The sequence below is a fragment of the Mauremys mutica genome, chromosome 7 (assembly GCF_020497125.1).
Source record: "Mauremys mutica isolate MM-2020 ecotype Southern chromosome 7, ASM2049712v1, whole genome shotgun sequence".
NCBI lineage: Eukaryota > Metazoa > Chordata > Testudines > Geoemydidae > Mauremys > Mauremys mutica.
The window spans coordinates 51,373,699-51,396,258 of record NC_059078.1 but is presented as its reverse complement, the minus strand read 5'-3'; positions in this window follow the sequence as shown (position 1 = coordinate 51,396,258).

The window sequence follows — 22,560 nt, the reverse complement described above, 5'->3', positions numbered from 1 at the left end:
TGCCCAAGTTTGCAGTGAGCTGGGAGCAGCAGTGGGCAGTGCCAGCAGAAAGGAGTGGACGGGCCAAACTCCGCACCTACCAGCTACTCCCTACAGGGTGGGGGCTAGGCACAGGGGTTGGGGAAGCTGCTCAGTCTCCAGGCACCATCAATCACCAGCTCTCCCTAATGTGTTAATGTTGCATGGGGCATACAGGGCACTGTCTCCTGATCTGCAGCTACAGCTCCTTCACCCACCGATCACTCAGGGTAAGGCCAACCAGCGTCAGAGCCCGGATCAGAGCTGGCATCAGAGCCCAGATCAGAACCGGTGTCAGAGCCTGGATCAGAACCGGTGTCAGAGCCCAGATCGGAGCTGGTGTCAGAGCCCAGATCGGAGCCAGCGTCAGAGCTGGGATCAAAGCAAGTGTCAGAGCCCAGATTCAGCTGGCGTCAGAGCCGGTGTCAGAGCCTGGATCAGAGCCAGCATCAGAGCCCAGATCCAGCAGGCATCAGAGCCTGTGTCAGATCTGGGATCAGAGCCGGTATTGGAGCCTGGATCAGAGCCCGGATCAGAGCCGGTGTAGGAGCCCAGATCCAGCCAGTGTCAGAGCCCGGATCAGAGCTGGCATCAGAGCCCGGATCAGAGCCGGTGTCAGAACCTGGATCTAGTCAGTGTTGGAGCCTGGATCAGAGCCAGCGTTGGAGCCCAGATCAGAGCCAGCATCAGAGCCTGCCTAAGTGGAGAGGAGGTTCCCAGGCTGTGGTCCCTGGTGAGCTCTCTGGGACTCTGCAGACAGTTGGCTGGGCACATGGTACTGGCTCCTCCTCACTTCCCACTGGCTCCTACAGCTGACCCAGCTCTCCTGCTTTGAATTTCAGCTGGAATGAGGAGGGGACAGCCAAGCTGCTGCCACTGTGGGGTGCTACTACATAAAAGGGAGAAAACAGGTGGTGCCCTTTGGGAGCAGAGCCTCAGTGGGACCTGAGCTGCTGGGCACCAGTGCGAGGGGGAGACGGGCCCGAGCAGCTCGGCACTTTGCAGGGGCAGGGGAGAAAGGGAAGAGGAGCAGAATGGCAGCTCTTTAGCTGGTGCCCCACTCTGCAGGGCCATCAAGGCCTGGTGCTGTCGCTGCCTCTTCCCGGAAGCCCGCCGATGCCCCTGGGGGTCAGGGTGGTTACCCCTGACTAGATGGCCCTGCTCCCTACAGTGTCCAGAGCTCTGCTAGTGGCAGGACCAGATATAGCTTCTCAGCACACCCCATGCTGCAAGGTGGGGAGCTCTCTGGAGGGCAGAGAGCAGAGGGGGCTGGGGCACGGAAGCCTTATGGGGCATGGAACCCCACTGGGACCCCTGGCACCTTGCTCCAAAGGACAGGGAGGGGGCAGCTGCTCCAGGAAGGGGCAGTGACAGCACAGCACCCTGGCCCCTAACTCTGTGTGTGTCACAACACACAGCACCGGCCTAGGGTGACCAGATGAGAATTCCAAAATATCGGGACTGCTGCAGGGGGAGCGCCTTTTCAATTGTTACACTCACCTGTCCGAGACTTCAGCAGCACTTCGGAGGAGGGTCCTTCAGTCACTGACAGTCTTTGGTTACATTTCGGCAGCAGGTAATAAACCTTATCGCCAAAGAGGGAAGTACCCCCGGGTGAGTGTAACAATTGAAAAGGCACTCCCCTTGCTGGTCGCCGCCGCCTAAGCAACAAGGGTGGGAGGGGAGGGAAGCACCCGAAACAAAATATCCGGACAAATGGCGTCCCAACTGTACCTTCAGTCAGGACATGGGACAAACTGCTCGATATTGGGACAGTCCCAATTTTATCAGGACATCTGGTCACCCTACACAGGCCCCTCACACAAGAGAATCAGAGCCTACTACTGCTGCCTGCCAGTGGGGCTACCCCTGTGGCTTGAGCTATGGCACCCCATGCTTCAGCCCAGGGGATCCGGGTGTCAAACCTGGGGATTCCACTGCTGATATTCACAGCCTTGCCCCCCTTCATGGTCTGTGAGTAAGGGGGCAGGGTGGAATTTTGGCTCCACCCACTCCAGTGCTGGCAGTGGTGGGGGACTGCAGTAACTTACTGACTCCTGAAGCAATGGGGTGCTCTCAGTCCCATAGCCACATGCTGCCTCTTACCCCAGGTTGGAGGTCAGGGCAGGATCTAGCCCGGGGTAGGCAACCTATGGCATGCGTGCCAAAGGCAGCACACGAGCTGATTTTCAGTGGCACTCATGGTGTCGGGGTCTCTGCATTTTAATTTAATTTTAAATGAAGCTTCTTAATCATTTTAAAAACCTTATTTACTTTACATACACCAATAGTTTAGTTATATATTATAGACTTATAGAAGGAGACCTTCTAAAAACGTTAAAATGTATTACTGGCACGCAAAACCTTAAATCAGAGGGAATAAATGAAGACTCGGCACACCACTTCTGAAAGGTTGCCGACCCCTGGACTAACAGATTTATTTGGGCATAAGCTTTCCTGGGTAAAAAACATCACTTCTTCAGATGCATGGAGTGAAAGTTACAGATGCAGGCATTATATAATGACACATGCAGAGGGGGTGGGACTCAGTTTCCCTGGGCGTTACTAGTTTAACGAGGTGATGGATCAGCGACAGAACTTGGGACACCAGCCAATGGCTTGGAGAATGGATACACCAGCAAATGGTGACCTGGAGGCCCAGCTCGGGAGTCACAGACAGTTCTGGCCAGTGGGAGGGCAATGGGCCGTGAAGAGAAGACCCCCCCCTCTCGGTGACCTGATCAGCGAGTTCCAGACAGAGGGGGACAGAGGACAGAAGGGAGGAGAGGAGACCCAGGCAACCCTGTTTACCTGGATAAAAGACAATGGACAGAGGCAGGACTTGGGGGAGGTGATATCAGATACCCAGATGGAAAGCATGGGGGCTTGGGACAGGAGGGAGAGAGCAGGCAGAGTCCACCTGGATGCAGCAGAGACTTGGATATACTGTGCTGAGGGAGGCCAGGCCTGAGGGCCCTGAGAGTTTCCTATGCTGTGTTCAGATGCTTAATAAACACTCCTGTTTTACACTGGCTGAGAGTCACTCCGGTCTAGAGAACAGGGTTGCATTATTCCCTCTGGGAGTGGAGGCCCTGGAGGTCCAGAGTGAGTGGACTCCCTGAGGGGGCCCATGGTGAAAGACAGGTGTGTTAAGGCTCAGAGAGGTGTGGTTCCAGGTGGTGGAGGGGCTTAACCCCCGAGAAAGAGAGGATCCCCGGGAACAGCTGTCTCACTTGGGTTCCCCCCAGGGACGGTATGGGGCCAAGAATGGGCACAACCTGTGAGTCTGTGACAGCGTGGTAGCAGAGGATGGTTGGAGGATGCATCCTGTAGACGGTTGACTGTGAGCACAGGTGCTTTGCAGTGGGTGGCTGCCAGCAATAAAACAAGGGAATTGAAGGAACCAGCACGGAAATGGCCTATAACCAGCTCCATAAGAGGGACCTGGCACATCTGTGCAGGGAGAGAGGGCTGAGAATGGGGAGGCTCACTAAGGAGCAGCTGATTGCTCAGCTTGTAGAGAATGACCAGTCTGAGAAACAGGGTCCAGACCCCATTGGGGTTCCTGGGGGTGCCTGGAGAGCCAGGGAGTAGCCGTGGGGGCAATCCGTGTAGCAGCTGGGAGTCTATCAGACTCGACTCCCTAGCCAGCACAAGGGGGCCCCAGTCAGGTTTCTCCCTGGAGAAGCTGCAGAGACTGGAGCTGAAAGCAAAGGAGATGGAGATGGAGGAGCGGAGGCTGGCGGACCATTCAGAACAGCAAAAGCATGAGTTGCAGTTAGAGGAGAGGCAGGCCAAGAGGGCCTGCGGGGGGTAAGTGGGGAAGGACCCTGAGACACCAGTTCTGTGTGGAAACTAGACACCAAACAGCTGCCCCAGTTAAAGGAGTCAGGGGATATTGATGCCTATCTCACAGCCTTGAGAAAGCCTGTGACCTGCACCAGATTGACCCCGCAGACAGGCTCCGCTGTCTAACCCCCCTACAGGTCCCAAGGCCATAGAGGCATTCAGCCAAATGGATGTTATTGAGATGGGGGACTATGACCTGCTCAAACAGGCTTTGCTGCTGAAGTTTGAACTGACCCCTGAGGCGTACAGGAAATGATTCCAGGGTGTACGCAAGACCCCAGGTGTCACTTACAAGGAGGTCACCAACTGCTGGGGGAATATCTCCGTAAGTGGGGGAAGGACACAGGGGCACTACCACAGAGGATGTGTATAACCTGGTGGGGTTGGAGCAGCAATATGACATCTGCCCTCCAGACCTTAAGATGTGCTTAGTGGACCAGAAGCCCAAAGATCTGCGCAGTGTGGGTGCACTGGTGGATGAGTTTGTGGACAGCAGATCGGGGGCAGGAGGAAAACCCACATTGAGGACTCAGAAGGGGAGTCACCCAGAGTCCTCTCAAAGGTGGGACTCCAGGGAGCCCAACTCAGGAGTGCCCATGAATGCCGGGGTGGGCTGACCCCCCTCGTGGGACTTGAGGGACCTGAAATGTAATTGCTGTGACCAAAGAGGACACAAGGTGGCCCAATGCCTGAAGATGAAGAAAATGCAGGTGTCAACTTGGTGGAAGCCCACTGACAGAGGGCACCGCCCATCCAGGGGGCCGCAGTCCATAGCGCTGTGCCAGGAGGAGGGGACCGCCAGGCCAGGCCAGCAGGGGAAGGTGGGGCTCCAGGTCCATAGTGCCCGTACTAAATCCACTAGGTGAGCATGGGACAGGCCCCGAGGGACAATCGCCACATCATCCCCATTGAAGTGGGTGAAAGAGCGTTCAGGGGTTCTGGGACATGGGCACAGAGGTGACACTGGCGCGGCCTGAGATGGTGGACGCAGATCAGTTAGTGCCCGATGCATACTTGCAGGGGCGGCTCTACATATTCGGCCCCCCAAGCAGTCATGCGCGGGAGACGCCCCGGAGCCCCGGGAGCAGCAGACCTCCCGCGGGCATGACTGAGGAGGGTCCGCTGGTCGTGCGGCTCGGCTGGACCGCCCGCAGCTGCGGACGGTTGGCTGGTCCGGCGGCTCCAGTGGAGCTTCCGCAGTCATGCCTGCGGGAGGTCCACCCGAGCCGCGGGAGGAGCGCCCCCTCCGCAGTCATGCCTGCGGCAGGTCCCGTCGTTCCGGGGCTCCGGTGGACCTCCCAGCCTGCCGCCCCTGCCGGCAAATGCCGCCCCACGCGCGTGTTTGCCGCGCTGGGGTCTGGAGCCGGCCCTGCATACTTGACCCTGAGGGGAGTGTTTGGTCCTCCATCAAGGTGTCTGTAGCAAGGATACACCTGAAATGGGGGACTAAGGAGAGACCCAAATAGGTTGGGGTGCACGATCACCTGCCTACCAAGGTGCTAATGAGTAATGACTTGGAGAACTGGCCAGATGGCTCTCAAAGCACCCTGGTCCTTACCTGGAGCCACAGCCAGCGTGGGACGTGGGACCTCCTGAAGGAGGGGGACCGAAGCACCGAGGGTATGGCTTAACAGGGCTGGGCCAGAGCCTCCATCCCAAAGTGGGGAAACTGAGGCACCACTAACCAGGGATGTACCCTCAAACCCAGCAGCTAAATTCCAGATGGAGCTGCAGGAGGAGGATCCCTGCTTAGAGAAGCTGAGGGCCCTTGCTGGCTATAGCAGTACAGGATCCCAGCGGGAGGATCACCAGGAGAGATTCCTGTGGGAGAAGGGATTCCTGTACTGGAAATGGGCTGGTTCGGGGCAAAATGAACCTTGGAAAGGCAGGAGGCAGTTGATGGTTCCCCAGAGGTACCGCCGCAGACTGTTGTACTTGGCCCACGATATTCCCCTTTCAGGGCATCAGGCGCACCAGACAGAGGCTTCTGCAGAACTTTTACTGGCTTGGGGTCTTTGACACTGTCCAACAGTATTAGAGGTCCTGTGACTCCTGCCAGAGGGTGGGGAAGGCCCAGGATAAGTGTAAAGCAGCTCTGAGACCGTCGCCCATCATAGAGGAGTGTTTCCAGAAGATGGCTATGGACATAGTGGGGCCCCTCAACAGGGTGTCTTGGGCAGGGAAGAAATACATTCTGGTGGTGGTAGATTTTGCTATGTGCTACCCCAAGGCGGTGGCCTTGTCCTCTATCAAGGCAGACAGTGTGGCAGACGCGCTGCTGACCATTTTCAGCGGAGTAGGGTTCCCCAAGGAGGTCCTTACAGACCAGGGGTCTAACTTCATGTCAACCCTGCTCCAGTGCTTGTGGGAGAAGTGTGGGGTCTGACACACCTGGGCCTCGGCGTACCACCATCAGTCCAACGGGCTGGTGGAGAGGTTCAATGGGACCCTAAAGATGATGCTGAAAACCTTTATAGACCAGCATCTGCAGTACTGGGACAAGTATTTACTCCACCTGCTGTTTGCATACACTGAAGTGCCCCAGGAATCCACAGGGTTTCCCCATTTGAATTGCTGTATGGGAGGAGAGTGAGGGGACCCCTCGACTTGATGAGGATGAGTGGGAGGGGAAGGCCTCTCCCGATGGAGAATCCATGGTGGAGTATGTACTGACTTTCCGGGAAAAGCTTGCGGAGTTCATGGGCTTGGCCAGGGGAAACCTAACCAGGGCACAGAGGAAGCAGAAGGTCTGGTACGACCACTCAGTACGTGCCCGCTCCTATGCTACCGGAGACCAGGTGATGATGATTCTCATCCCCATGAGGAAGAACAAGCTACAAGCTGCCTGGAACGGCCCCTTCAAGGTCCTCAGACAGGTAAATGAGGTGAACTATGTAGTGGAACTGTCCAACTGGGCACATAGCCACTGGGTGTACCATGTCAAATGATGAAGCCATACTGGGATAGAGAGAAGTTGGTGCTGGCTGTGTGTGGGCAGTGGGAGGAGAAGGGAGAGGATCCCCTGGTGGGACTCCTCCCTGAGGCGGGGGCTGGCCCCTCCCTGGAATCAATTCCCCTCTCAGACCAGCTAACCCCTGCCCAAAGCCCATTGCCGACCCATGTGTGCCACATTCCAATCCAACCACACCTCCACACACCGAGTCCCAGCACCGACCCGTGTGTGCTAGGTTCTGATCCACCTACCACTCTGCACACCAGGTCCCAGCACTGACCAATGTGTGCCAGGTTCTGATCCAACCGCCCCTCCGCACACCAAGTCCCACTGCCGACCCAAGTGTGCTGGGTTGTGAATCAACTGCCCCTCAGGACACCAAATCCCAGTGCCAAACAATGTGTGCCGATTTCTGATCCAAGCACCCCGCTGCACACCGAGTACCAGTGCCAACCTGTGTGTGCCGGGTTCTGATACAACTGCCCCTCTGCACACTGAGTTCCAGCACCTACCCCTGTGTTCCAGGTTCTAATCCAACCAGCCCGCCGCACAACATAGACATAGAACATGGCACACCGAGTACCAGCACTGCCCCATGTGTGCTGGGTTCTGATCCAACTGCCCTTCTGTACACCGAGTCCCAGCGCCAACCCCTGTGTGCTGGGTTCTGATCCAAGCACCCCATCGCACATGAGTTCAAGCACCAACCCATGTGTGCAGTGTTCTCATCCAACCATCCATCCACACACCGAGTCCAAGTGCTGACCCGTGTGTGCTTGGTTTTGATCTAACCACCTCTCTGGGTACCAAGTACCAGTACCGACTCTTGTGTGCCAGGTTCTTATCCAACTGTCCATCCAGACAACAAGTCTCACTGCCATACCCATGTGTGTTGGGTTCTTAGCCAACCACCCCTCTGCACACCGAGTTCCTGTGCCGACCTGTGTGTGCCGGTGTGACCTTCAGGCCACTCAGTGTCATATCCTCCTTGGGCTGTAAACTGAAAAACCTTTAATTCTCTGAAGTAAAAGGGCTTTAGAGAATTAACATGGTGCACTTTAGGCTTTAGGTTTGAGGTGGGAGACACTATAAGATAGTTAGCTCCAGGCGCTCTTGGACCATAAATGGCCCTTCTCACGACGCTTCCATCTTATGGGCCTGTTGCGCCTTCAAGACCATGACCTGGTCCCCTACTTTGAAAGAATGCTCTCTGGCATGTTTATCATACCAGGCCTTTTGCTCTTTTTGAGCATCTTTTAGGTTTTCTCTTGCAAGGGCTAAAGAATCTCAGAGGGTGCTTTGTAGGTTGTTTACAAAGTCCAGAATGTTAGATCCTGGAGCAGGTGTAAACCCCTCCCATTGCTGCTTCACCAACTATAACGGCTCCTTAACCTCACAGCCATACACAGTCCTTCTCCAGGTACCTTGGACTATAACCTATGGACTATTTCTAAAAGGACTTCTGGCAACTACAAACTCATCTCTGCTATGTATCTGAACCTCAAGAAATTGAACTCAAGTCTGTATATATATTGATCTTTCAACCAACTCTCTCTTTCTTTTCTTTTTAAATAAATTTTAGTTTAGTTAATAAGAATTGGCTATGAGCATGTATTTTGGGTAAGATCTAAGTTATCATTTGACCTGGGGGTGTGGCTGATTCTTTGGGATTGGGAGAACCTTTTCTTTTAGGAGGTTTAGGTTGGATATTAGGAAAAACTTTTTCACTCAGAGAGTGGTGAAGCACTGGAATGGGTTACCTAGGGAGGTTTTTAGAGGTTTTTAAGGTCAGGCTTGACAAAGCCCTGGCTGGGATGATTTAGTTGGGAATTGGTCCTGCTTTGAGCAGGGGGTTGGACTAGATGACCTCCTGAGGTCCCTTCCAACCCTGATATTCTATGATTCTATGATTTTTATATGATGAAATAAGATTTTCAGAATTCCTCATCATATGTTTGACATGTGTGTCTGGATGGAGGTCTGAGGCTGGGTACTTTAAGGGAACTGTGTTGTTTGGACTTCTGAGTAACCAGTGAGGTAATACAGAGGCTGTTTGGGCTGGCTTGGTAAATCTAAATATTGGAATCTCCACCAACTCTTGGGGTTTGTCTGCGCTGTTTTGTTTGCAGTTCATCCTGATTGAGTGATCTCAGCTGGCTCCCACAGGCAGCATTGTTACAGCCGGATTCTGATCAAACCTCCCCTACAGACACCAAGTCCCAGCGCTGAACCGTCTATGCAGACTCTGATCCAACCACCCCTTCACACACCGAGTCCCAGCATCAACCCATCTGTGCTGGGTTCTGATCCTACCATCCCTCCGCACACTGAGTCCCAATGCCAAATCGTGTGTGCCAGGTTCTGATCCAACTATCCCTTTGGACATTGAGTCCCAGCGCTGACCCATGTGTGCTCGGTTCTGATCCTACTGCCCGTCTGCACACTGAGTCCCAGCACCGATCAGTGTGTGTGGGGTTCTGATCCAACTGCCCCCCAAGACACCGAGTCCCAGCACTGCCCCTTGTGTGCTGGGTTCTGATTCAACTGCCCCTCTGTACACTGAGACCCAGCACCGTCCCTCGTGTGCTGGGTTCTGATCCAACCACCACTCTGCGCACCGAGTCCCAGCACCAACCAGTGTGTGCCGGGTTCTGATCCAACCATCCCACCACATATCGAGTCCCAGCACCGAACCGTGTGTGCCAAGTTCTTATCCGACCACCCCTCTGGACAACGACTCCCAGTGCTGACCTATGTGTTCTGGGTTCTGATTCTACCACCCCTCCCGGCACCGAGTTCCAGCTCTGACCTATATGTTCCCAGTTCTGCTCTAACCACCCCTCCACACACCGAGTCCCCACGCTGACCTGTGTGTGTTGGGTTCTGATTCAACTGCCCCTCCACACACCAAGTCCCAGCACTGACTTATCTATTCTGGGTTCTGATCAACTTTGCTCCTGGGCTCCAGTCTGCCACATACTGGGAGTCTGATTTTGCAAGTCCTCAGTCCGAATAAACCCGACTTACAGGGAACAAAGGGAGATATCAGACAATGTGACTAGAAGTAGGAAATGGGGGAACCCCATGTGGGGCTGGCTAAAGAGGGAGGCTGGCTCAGTGAATAGAGTGGCAGCCTAGGGTTCAGTGACCTGGGTGCAGATCCCTGCTCTGCCACAGGGCATGGGTAGAGAAATGCACTGCACATTTTGAGGCACCCAGGTACTCTGGTAATGGGCGCCAGATCAGTACCTGTGACTGGTAGATATCTTTGACCACCTGTGACGAAGTGTGAATGTTCTTGATGTTTTATGTGAATGCTAGGGGGCTGGGGAGTATTGACCTGGGAAGGTTGCAGGGGAGTTGGGACTGCCTGCAATGGGGAAGGTTGCATACCTGAGCATGTAACCTGAGAACCCAGGAGGGGTATTGAAGGCCAGGTAACACCTCTGCCCGGGAAACTGGAAAAAGGACACAGGCTGGGGGAGGAGCCAGGGGGAGGCTGAGTGAGAGGCTGGAGGGAGTTTCAGTTTGGAGCTGGCTGGGAAATGGAGAGGGGTGCCCTGACGGGGCTTGGGCTTCCCAATGGGGCTGTGGCCTCCCTGGGGGCCCCAGATGGACCTAACTAAAGGGTGTCTGTACCGGCAAGACCTGTTTTGGACTGTGTTCCTGTCATCTAAATAAACCTTCTGTTTTACTGGCTGGCTGAGAGTCATGGTGAATTGCAGGAAGCCGGGGGTGTCGGGCCTGGTCTCCCCCATACTCTGTGATGCCACCTAGCACTGTCCCTCCCTTCCCACCCATCCCCATGGCTATAGGTACAGAGCCAGCTGCTTCATCTTGGCACCACTCACCCCTGTGTCCCGCTGTATGACTAGCCGCCCAAGCGTTACCTCGAGGGCTGTCACTGGTTCCCTCTCCCCATCCCCAGTGTGTAGATGGGGCCACATGCTGTGCTGTGCTGCTGGGCCAGGAGGCCAAAGCCACGCACTCACATTCCACCTGCCAAGTGGAGAGATCCATGGCTCTCCTGGAACCCAGGGATGCTGCGGGGAGTGCCCTGGCTGGAGGGACACCGCTGCTTTGGCATTGCTGAGGGCAGAGCCCTGCCCAGCCTTAGACAGAGCCCAGCCCATTCAGGGCTCTGATGGTTAAGGCCAGGCACTTGAACTTGACCTACTATTCAATGGGGAGTTGGCACAGTGGGACCCAATCTGAGCAGAGCAGGATCTGCCACACCCCTCTGACTCTGCAGGATCCCCTCCAGCAAGGTGCCAGGGGTGGAGCATCGCAACGGCGCATTGCCTCTTTTGTTACCAGATTTGCCTGTTACTTTGGGGTATGCTTATGTATTAGGGTTACTCTTCTGGAGTGGGGGGTGTTTCTATAATTCTATCAATGTATTGCTTGTGTTACATGTGTTTTTATATGGAGCTCTACTTCTCCCTTCTGCAAGTCCCCTCCCAGTGGAGCTATCCTGCAGGACCTAGGTTCCCTCAGTCAGAGTTCCTCCAGCCCCAGAACCAGATGCACATGCGCGTGCACACACACACACACACACATTAACAGGGCAAGTCTGAGTGGACTGGATCAATCAGTACTTTCAAGCTGACCCCTTATATGTCTGTGGATACTGGCTGCCCTTGGTTCTGTCCATGGGTACTGGGTACCCTCGGGTATGTCCATGTAAATAGGTGCCCGTGGATCTGTCTGTCGGTACTGGGTACCCACTAGTCTGTCTGTGGGTACTGGCTGCCCGTGGGCCAGTCTGAGAGTACTGGGGGCCCATAGGTCTGTCTATGGATACTGGTTGTGAAAGGGACTGTCTATGGGTACTGGGTACTGGCTGTGGGTATGGGGTGCTTGCGGCTCTGTCTGTGGGTGCTGGGTGCCCACAGGCCTATATGTACTGGGTGCTCACAAGTAAGTCTGTGGGTACTGGGTGCCCATGGGTCTCCCTGTGGGTACTGGGCACCAGCCGGTCTGTCTCTGGGTACGGGGTGCCCATGGTTCTGCCTGTGGCTACTGGGTGCCCACAGGTCTGTCTGTAGGTACTGGGTGCCCACAGGTACATATATGGGTACTGGGTGCCCACGGGTCTCTCTGTAGGTACTGGGCCCTATGGGTCTGTTTGTGGGTACTGGGTGCCTAGGGGTCTGTCTCTGGTTACTGGGTGCTCGTGTGTCTGTCTATGGGTACTGGGTGCTCACAGGTCTGGCTGTGGGTACTGGGTGCCCATGGTTCTGCATGTGGCTACTGGGTGCCTGCAGGTCTGTCTGTGGGGACTGGGCACCAAGGGGGCTGTCTCTGGTTACTGGGCGCTCATGGGTCTGTCTGTGGGTACTGGGTGCAGATGGGACTGTCTGTGGGTATAGGGCACCTGTGGGTACTAGGTGCCCAGGGCTCTCTTTGTGGGTACTGGGCATCAGTGGGTCTCACTGTGGGTACTGGGTGCCCATGGGTCTGTCTTTGGGTACTGGGTGCTCAGGGGTCTGTCTGTGAGTACTAGGCACTCGTGGGTCTCTCTGTGGGTACTGGGTGCCCGCTTGTCTGCCTGTGGGTACTGGGTGCCCAGGGGTCTGTTTGTGGATACAGGGCATCCACAGGTCTCAATGTCAGTACTGGGTGCCCACTTGTCTGCCTGTGGGTACTGGGTGCCCATCAGTAAGTCTGTGGGAACTGGGCACCCAGTGGTCTGTCTGAGGAATCTGGGTGCCCCTGGGTCTGACTGTGGGTACTGGGTATCCTTGGGTATGTCTGTGGTAAGAGGTGCCTGTGGGTACTTGATGCCTGCAGGTCTGTCTGTGGGTACAGAGCACCCCCGGGTCTCTCTGTGGCTACTGGGTGCCCGCAGATCTGTCTGTGGGAACTGGGTACCCTTGGGTCTGTCTGTGGGTAGTGGGGGCCCACGGGTCAATCTGTGGGAACTGGGAGCCCACTGGTCTGTCTGTGGGTTCTGGGGGCCCATAGGTCTTTCTGTGAGTACTGGGTGCCCATGGGTCAGTCTGTGGGTACTGGGGGCCCAAAGGTTTGTCTTTGGATACTGTTAACCCACGGGTCTCTCTGTGGCTACTGCGTGCCTGTGGGTACTGGGTGCCCATGGGTCAGTCTGTAGGAATGGGGGTCAACTGGTCTGTCCATGGATACTGGGGGCCCATGGGTCTGTCTTTGGGTACAGGGCACCAACGTTTCTGACAGTGGATACTGTGTGCTCAGGGGTCTGTTTTTGTTTGCTGGGTGCCTGCTGGTCTCTGTGGATAATGGGTACCCCCAGGTCTGTTTTTGGGTACTGTGTGTCCACGGTCCATCTGTGGTTACTGGGTGTCCATGGGTCTGTCTGTAGGTACTTGGTGCCAACAGGTAAGTCTGTGGGTACTGGATGCTTGCAGGTCTCTCTGTGGGTACTGAGCCCCCAAGGGTGTCTCTAGGTAGTTGGTGCTCATGGCTCTCTCTGTGGGTACAGGGCACTTGTGGGTCTGTTTCTGGGTACTGGGTTCCCACGGGTCTGTCTATGGGTATTGAGTGCCCATAGGTCTGTCTTAGTACATGGCACCTGTGGGTCTATCTCTGGGTACTGGGTGCATGCGGGTCTATCTTTTGGTACAGGTATGATGAGTCCACGGATCTCTCTGTAGGTTCATAGAATCATAGAATCTCAGGGTTGGAAGGGACCTCAGGAGGTCATCTAGTCCAACCTCCTGCTCAAAGCAGGAGCAATTCCCAGACAGATTTTTGCCCCAGATCCCTAAATGGCCCCCTCAAGGATTGAACTTACAACCCTGGGTTTAAGCAGGCCAATGCTTAAACCACTGAGCTATCCCTCCCCAATCTTTGTGGACACTAAATGCCCACAGGTCTGTCTGTGGGCACTTGATGCGTACAAGTAAGTCTGTGTGTACTGGGTGCCCATGGGTATGTCTGTGGATACTGGGTGCTCGCTGGTCTGTCTGTGGTACAGGGCACCAGCCTTTCTGTCCGTGGGTACTGGGTGCCAAGAGGTCTCTCTGTGTTTTCTGGGTGCCTGTGGGACTATCTGTGAGTACTGTGTGCCCATGGTCTGTTTGTGGGTACTGGGTACCCATGGGTCTCTGTGCGAGTACTGTGTGCCTGTGGTCTCCCTGTGGGTACTGGGTGCCAGTAGGCCCATCTGTGGGTACTTGGTGCCCACAGGGAAGTCTGTGGGCACTGGGCATTCACAAGTCTGTCTGTGGGTACTGGGTGCCCATGGGTCTGTCTGTGGGTACTGGGTGCCCATGGGTCTCTCTGTGGGTACAGACCTTCAGTGTTCCAGTTTTCCGGCTGTCTTGCTGTTTGCTTGGATCACCTCATTGCCAGGGCAGCAGCCGCCCTGCCTTTCCGCAGCCACGCGCTCATTTCTGTTTTCTTGTTAGTCCGCTGATAGAGTCAACCATGACCCAAGAATGAATGCTGCCGAGACGGCTGCCTGAGTATGCAGATAGCTTGGAACAGTCACTCTGAAACAATGCAAACATCCCCATTCATAGCCATAGTTTGTTAACCCTGGTGCCTAATTATGGCTAATTGCAAGTCGACATTGCTTTAGCAGAAAAAATCCTGCTCACCTGCTTCTGCCACAATTCTCATGCCTGTCTGAGCTCCAAGATCTCTCCACCTGTCCCCTCCCCAGCAATAGGACAGCCAGCTTCCCCCAGGACTTTTGCAATGTAATTATTTGGTGTCAGTATAGAAGTCCATGGCCCATTGAAAACATGGGGATGGCACAAAACGGATGCCATTTAGCATGGTAAATGGTGCCAGGGCGCAACCCCAGTCACAATCGTTCCAGCCAGGTTTAATTGCTCCTGGCTATAAAGGGGCTACCTTGGATGCTCTGGCAGGAAGCAGAAAAGAAGGGACTTTGCTGCAGAGATGGTGGGCCTGGGATTGTGCTACTAGGATAGCCAATTGCTGCCCCTCCCAGTCCCACTGGGATCCTGCTCCCTTTGGCCTGCTGGTGCAACTCTGAGTTGTAAGCCACTTCCTGCTGCCAAGGCAGCTGGCTGGTATCTGGCCCGGGACTGGACGGCTATTGGGATGACAAGGGACATGCTCCAGAGCATTGCGGCCTCCCTGAGGGGGTGGTAACGGATTTGCTCAGCGCTGCTATCAGCAGGGGGACGTGTCGCTCTAAGTGAAGTGTCCTATTTGCTGAGAGGTGCCTGCTTTTCCAAATGAGTTGCACAGCCGTGCTCCTGGGACAGGCCTCCTGGATCCCCTCCCCCCCCCAACTTGTTCCAGCAAGCAGGTCCTAAGATCGGCTGCTCGGCCAGAACCCTGGCTTCAGCAGGACAGTCAGTGCCAGTGCCACTGGTGGGGAAAGGGGCAACCGCAGGGAAATAGTGCTACATGATGGAGCAAGACCCCCAATGTCCTTTTAAGTCCTGGCCAGCCTCTAATGGTGGCAGCATTCCTCATGTGCAGTAGTCAAGCACAACAGGCTGGGAACTGTTACCTAAGTTCCCCTAAAAACCAACCCAGGGTCACACTTGTATTAGTTTTATTACAATGCTGCTGTTAAGTCAGATAGAAAAGAGATGGAGCTTATTCATACACACACACATTCACTGCATTCATACCCTCATGCACCCACACACTTACACAGGCAGAGTTACCAGAGACAGAATGGAGGCCGAGAAGCCGAAGCATGGTAGATCTGGTGTGTCTGTCTGCGGTCACGAATCCAGGCTGCTGAGAGGGTCAAGAAGCAGGGGCTTGTGTACATGCCTTCTTCCTCTTATTTTGGAACTGGGCGGCTCCTGTCACGTACATGGAGTTTCCTTTCTGTGTCCGTCACCGAGAAGCATTCCCAGACCAGTTCCTTTCATGCATACAGGTTCTTCTTTTCTTTTCAGCACTTCATGACTGCCTTCTCAGGACAGATTATATCAGACACACCTGTCTCCTGTGTCCGAGCTCCTCTCTCCTTGCAGTTCCTCTTCACCCAGTCTCACATACACTCCCTCATTCACACTCTCTCTGAGGGATGGGATATTACAAAACTTGGAAGTTCATACAAGTTGTTATGTCCTAGGGGCAGCCGGTGTAGGAAGCAATCACTTGAGGCCAGAGAGCAGACAGCTAACCAAAACCTCCATTTTATTTACAGAAACAGAGAGCTCACTCAGCCGGTTGAAACCGGCTGAGCTATCCCTTAATAGTCTAACTCAGTTGCCATAGTAACAAAACCCATGACAACCAAATACACAACATATTCCTCCCCCCCTAATAAGAACATCCCCTAAATAAAACACACACTAAACTAGAGAAGGAGGGTAGACTGCCTCCATTCCCGGCTAAACCCTGGGGATTATTTTGCCCCATAACCGTGGGTTCGCCCTAACTAAAGATCCAGCCGATGAGGAGGCCTTCTGTCTCTAGGTGGATTACAGCGAACTTCTGGTGTTGTTGCACCCGAAAGTACTAGGGGCTCAGGGTCCGCAGCACGAATAGGTGAGGAGGTGGTGGGCAAAGGGGTATCTCAGCTGCCGGCAGTAATGGAGGAGAACAGTCAGGAACAGGTGACTCATGATTCGGTGTCTCACCAGGAGGGGTGAAGTCAGACCCCTCAACTGCAGATGGGTCCTGAAGACTGGCATGACCTGGCAACAGCTGATCTACATGTCGCCGCCAGGTAAGATTCTCTGCAGTCCGGACTGTATAGGAAACAGGTCCTGTTTGAGTGATGATTGTGGCCGGGACCCATTTAGCTCTGGAAGTATAATTCCGAGCCAAAACTGGCTGCCCTGGGCTAAAGGTTCGGTCTTTTGCTCTGGGTGCCCGTCTGATTACTTGATATTGCTGCTGATGTTGCACAGTTTGTCTGGGTTCAGAAGGTTTCAGCAGATCAAAGCAAGTGCGCAGCTGTCGTCCCATCATTAGAAAGGCTGGGGAAGCCTGGGTCGTAGCATGAGGTGTGTTTCTATAGGAAAGTAAGAAGGTATCCAGACGCTTTTGAATGGAGTGTTGTCCCTTTGCTGATTTCAAAGCGTTTTTCATTGTCTGCACAAATCTTTCAGCTAATCCGTTGGTGGACGGATGATATGGTGCTGACGTGATGTGGTGTATCCCATTTGCCTTCATAAAATTTTGAAACTCCTGAGAGACGAACTGCGGTCCGTTGTCGCTCACAAGTTGTTCTGGCAGACCAAAACGACTAAAGAGTCCTCGTAGTTTTTGGATAGTACTCTCTGCAGTAGTGGACTGCATTATAGAGACTTCTGGCCATTTAGAATGGGCATCTACTGCCACGAAGAACATGCTTCCTTCAAGGGGGCCAGCAAAGTCAACGTGAATACGTTGCCACGGGTTTTCAGGCCAGTCCCATGGGTGTAGGGGTGCCCACTGGGGTGCATTTCTTACACTCTGACATGACATACAAGCCTTCTCTTCAATAGCACTGTCCAATCTAGGCCACCAAAAATAGCTTCGTGCAATTTCCTTCATGCGCACTATTCCACAGTGACTGGAATGTAGCTGTTCTAACATCTGTGATCTCAGGGGTGGTGGAATAATGACAAGCCTCCCCCACAACAAACAACCAGATTGGACCGATAACTCCGTCCGCCTGGACATGTAGGGAACAAGGTCGGGTGAGACCGGAGAGGTTTGTCGAGATTTTCCATGCATCACCAGGTCCATAACTTGGGATAATACTGGGTCAACGCGGGTTGCCTTCTTTATCTGAGTAGCAGTGATGGGTGTATTCTCTACCTGTTCAAAGTAGAAGATTTCCTTTTGGGCACTATCTTGATGTTTGACCGGTAAAGGCAACCTTGAGAGGCCATCTGCATTGCCGTGCAGAGTGGATTTCCGATATTTGATTTCATATGTGTGTGCAGAAAGTATCAATGCCCAACGTTGCATACGACTAGCAGCTAATGGGGGAATGCCTGTGTAGGGTCCAAAAATTGATGTCAGAGGTCGATGGTCTGTAAGAAGAGTAAACTTTTGCCCAAACAGGTACTGATGAAACTTCCTAATTCCAAAAACAATTCCTAATGCCTCACGTTCGATTTGGGCGTAGTTAGTTTCTGCTTTGCTTAGAGTGCGTGAAGCAAAAGCAATAGGTCTTTCTTCTCCCGAAGGCATAATGTGTGACACGACCGCTCCCACTCCATAAGGGGAAGCATCGCAGGCCAATTGCAGGGGTAAGGATGGATCAAAGTGCGTTAGAACTTCAGAATTTAACAATGCATCCTTAGCTTTGTTAAATGCAACATCACAGGCTTCAGTCCACTTCCAGGCCTTGTTCTGCCCAAGGAGCTCATGAAGTGGTTTTAGCAGTGTGGCTAACTGTGAGATGAACTTTCCATAATAGTTCAGTAGTCCTAGAAATGAGCGTAGCTGGCTTACATTTCGAGGTGGGGGAGCCTCCACAATAGCTTTAACTTTTGCAGGGGCCTTATGAAGACCTGCAGAATCGATGATGTGTCCCAAATATTCAACAGAGGGCTTGAAGAATTCACACTTGTCTTTGCGAACTCGTAGGCCATACTCTTCCAGTCTTTGTAGGGTAGCCTCTAAATTCTTTAAGTGATCCTCTTCATTTCTTCCAGTGACCAGGATATCATCCAGATAGCACTGAACTCCTGACAAACCACACAAGATCTGGTCCATAGCCCTCTGGAACAGGGCGGGAGCCGATGTGATTCCGAAGGGTAGGCGACAGTATCGATAAAGCCCCTTATGAGTCACAATAGTCAACAGCTCTTGGGACTTTTCATCGACGTGCATCTGTAAATATGCTTGACTCAGATCAATCTTACTGAACTTTTGTCCCCCAGCCAGGCCTGCGAAGAGGTCATCGATGCGGGGAAGCGGGTATTGCTCTGCACGCAACACTGGGTTGACAGTGACTTTAAAATCACCGCAAATCCGGAGAGAGCCATCTTTCTTCCCTATTGGAACGATAGGAGTGGCCCATGAGCTATGGGTAACTGGTATTAGGACTCCATTGGTGACCAGGCGCTCCAGGTCTGCTTCAACTTTTGGCCTGATGGCATATGGCACAGTTCGGGCTTTCAGATATTTTGGTGGACTGCCAGGTTTAATGTTCAATGTCACAGTGATTCCCTTCATACTTCCCAAATCATCTCCAAAAACAGCAGCATAGGGGTTAGACTGGTTTCTTCTTTAGTCATCCGGTGCACTTCTGCCCAGTTCAGCTGAATCTTCCCAAGCCAAGACCTACCCATTAAGGCTGGGTAGTCACCTCTCACCACAAACAGTGGCAATTTAGCCGCCTGTCCATTGAGCTCCACCTTAACATCAATAGTGCCCAACATGGGCACAGCTTCACCTGTATACGTCTTCAGAACAGTTTTTGTTGCCTTAAGCGGAAGATGCTGTAGCTTTTCCTTATACACAGTCTCAGGAACCAGCGAGACAGCTGCACCGGTGTCTAGTTCCATGCGTATAGGTTTGCCCTCCAATAAGGGGGTTACCCAGTATTCATGTGAGCCCGCTGCCAAAGACAAAACATGCAGTGGCACTTCCTCTTGTGAGGAGGTGTCACCTTGATCATCCTGGGTCTGCTCTAGGGTATGCAAGGTTCCTCTTTTTGTCGGCCAGACCACAGGCCTCTTTTTCTTTTGTTTACAGGCATACTCAATGTGTCCCTTTTTGCCACAGTGTCGACACACCAGGTCCTTACACCAGCATTCTGATGCCTGGTGACCCAGCTTACCACAGCAGTAACATTCTTGACTCTGCACCGTTTTGTGGGTCAGTTCTTGTGACACTTTTTGCACCCTAGAGGATGCACCGATGTATTGTGCCTCCCTTGTAGCCAGTTCCATGGAGACAGCAATATCAACAGCCTTCTGTAATGTAAGCTGAGCCTCTGTCAGTAGGCGCTTCCGTATAGCTTCACTGCAGAGGCCACACACTAACCTGTCACGCAGGGCATCATTTAACATCTCTTTAAATTCACAGTGTTCTGCTAGCTTTTTTAAAATGGCTACAAATTGTACAACTGTTTCATCTTCCTTTTGGTCTCTTTTGTGGAACCTATATCTTTCAACAATTACCAGTGGTTTTGGGGAGAAATGAGACCCCAGGATTTCCACAATGTCACTGTAAGATTTAGTCTCAGGCTTAACAGGGTGTAGTAAGCTGCGTAGCAGAGAGTAGGTTTTAGCCCCTACAACAGTTAAGAATATTGGCACCTTCTTCGCTTCTGTAATGTCATTTGCAATACCAAAAAGCTCAAAACGCTCAGTATACACATGCCACTGCTCTGTATTCTCATCAAAAGGCTCCAGGGGCCTGGTCAGAGTAGCCATGATTTTTAGTTTCACTTTCACAGTCAGTGCAAACAAGCAGCTTTTTTTCTTTGTTTGGTCTTTACCTTGACTTCTACTTCCTTCTGTTACTGGAGCAGCACCAGGATCCCACCCTCGTCGCCAGTGTTATGTCCTAGGGGCAGCCGGTGTAGGAAGCAATCACTTGAGGCCAGAGAGCAGACAGCTAACCAAAACCTCCATTTTATTTACAGAAACAGAGAGCTCACTCAGCCGGTAGAAACCGGCTGAGCTATCCCTTAATAGTCTAACTCAGTTGCCATAGTAACAAAACCCATGACAACCAAATACACAACGCAAGTGGCAACCTGAAAAGGCCACAGAGCTTGCAAAGGTTACAAAACTTAAAAGGCTATGCTAACAATAACTGAAGTTACAAAGTCTGCAAAAAGGTTGCAGAACTTAATGATATAAAGTATCAGAGGGGTAGCCGTGTTAGTCTGGATCTGTAAAAGCAACAAAGAATCCTGTGGCACCTTATAGACTAACAGACGTTTTGCAGCATGAGCTTTCGTGGGTGAATACCCACTTCTTCAGATGCAAGTGGTGGAAATTTCCAGGGGCAGGTTTATATATGCAAGCAAGAAGCAAGCTAGAGATAACGAGGTTAGATCAATCAGGGAGGATGGGGCCCTGTTCTAGCAGTTGAGGTGTGAAAACCAAGGGAGGAGAAACTGGTTCTGTAATTGGCAAGCCATTCACAGTCTTTGTTTAATCCTGAGCTGATGGTGTCAAATTTGCAGATGAACTGGAGCTCAGCAGTTTCTCTTTGAAGTCTGGTCCTGAAGTTTTTTTGCTGCAGGATGGCCACCTTAAGATCTGCTATTGTGTGGCCAGGGAGGTTGAAGTGTTCTCCTACAGGTTTTTGTATATTGCCATTCCTAATATCTGATTTGTGTCCATTTATCCTTTTCCTTAGAGACTGTCCAGTTTGGCCGATGTACATAGCAGAGGGGCACTGCTGGCATATGATGGCATATATTACATTGGTGGACGTGCAGGTGAATGAACCAGTGATGGTGTGGCTGATCTGGTTAGGTCCTGTGATGGTGTTGCTGGTGTAGATATGTGGGCAGAGTTGGCATCGAGGTTTGTTGCATGGGTTGGTTCCTGAGCTAGAGTTACTATGGTGCGGTGTGCAGTTACTGGTGAGAATATGCTTCAGGTTGGCAGGTTGTCTGTGGGCGAGGACTGGCCTGCCACCCAAGGCCTGTGAAAGTGTGGGATCATTCTCCAGGATGGGTTGTAGATCCCTGATGATGCGCTGGAGGGGTTTGAGCTGGGGACTGTATGTGATGGCCAGTGGAGTCCTGTTGGTTTCTTTCTTGGGTTTGTCTTGCAGTAGGAGGCTTCTGGGTACACGTCTGGCTCTGTTGATCTATCTCCTTATTTCCTCGTGCGGGTACTGTAGTTTTGAGAATGCTTGGTGGAGATTTTGTAGGTGTTGGTCTCTGTCTGTGGGGTTAGAGCAGATGCGGTTGTACCTCAGTGCTTGGCTGTAGACAATGGATCTTGTGGTGTGCCCGGGATGGAAGCTGGAGGCATGAAGGTAGGCATAGCGGTCGGTAGGTTTTCGGTATAGGGTGGTGTTAATGTGACCATCAATTATTTGCACCGTAGTGTCTAGGAAGTGGACCTCCCATGTAGATTGGTCCAGGCTGAGGTTGATGGTGGGGTGGAAGCTGTTGAAATCGTGGTGGAATTTTTCCAGAGTCTCCTTCCCATGGGTCCAGATGATGAAGATGTCATCAATGTAGCGTAGTAGGTAGAAGGGGCGTGAGTGGACGGGAGCTGAGGAAGCGTTGTTCCAGGTCAGCCATAAAAATATTGGCATATTGTGGGGCCATGCGGGTGCCCATAGCAGTGCCACTGATCTGGAGATATATATTGTCATCAAATTTGAAATAGTTGTGTCTGAGGATAAAGGCACAGAGCTCAGCAACCAGTTGTGCTGTGGCATCATCAGGGATACTGTTCCTGACAGCTTGTATTCCATCAGCGTGTGGGATGTTGGTGTAGAGAGCCTCTACATCCATGGTGGCCAGGATGGTGTTTTCTGGAAGTTCACCAATGCATTGTAGTTTCCTCAGGAAATCAGTCATGTCACGGAGATAGCTGGGCATGCTGGTGGCATAGGGTCTGAGTAGAGAGTCCACATATCCAGACAGTCCTTCAGTGAGAGTTCCAATGCCCGAGATGATGGGGCGTCCAGGATTTCCAGGTTTGTGGATTTTGGGCAGTAGATAGAATAGCCCTGGTCGGGGCTCTAAGGGTATGTTGACTTGTTCCGGTGTTAGTGTAGGGAGTGTCTTGAGTAGATGGTTCAGTTCCTTAGTGTATTCCTCAGTGGGATCTGAGGGAAGTGGCCTGTAGAATTTGGTGTTGGAGAGTTGTCTGGCGGCCTCCTTTTGGTAGTCAGAC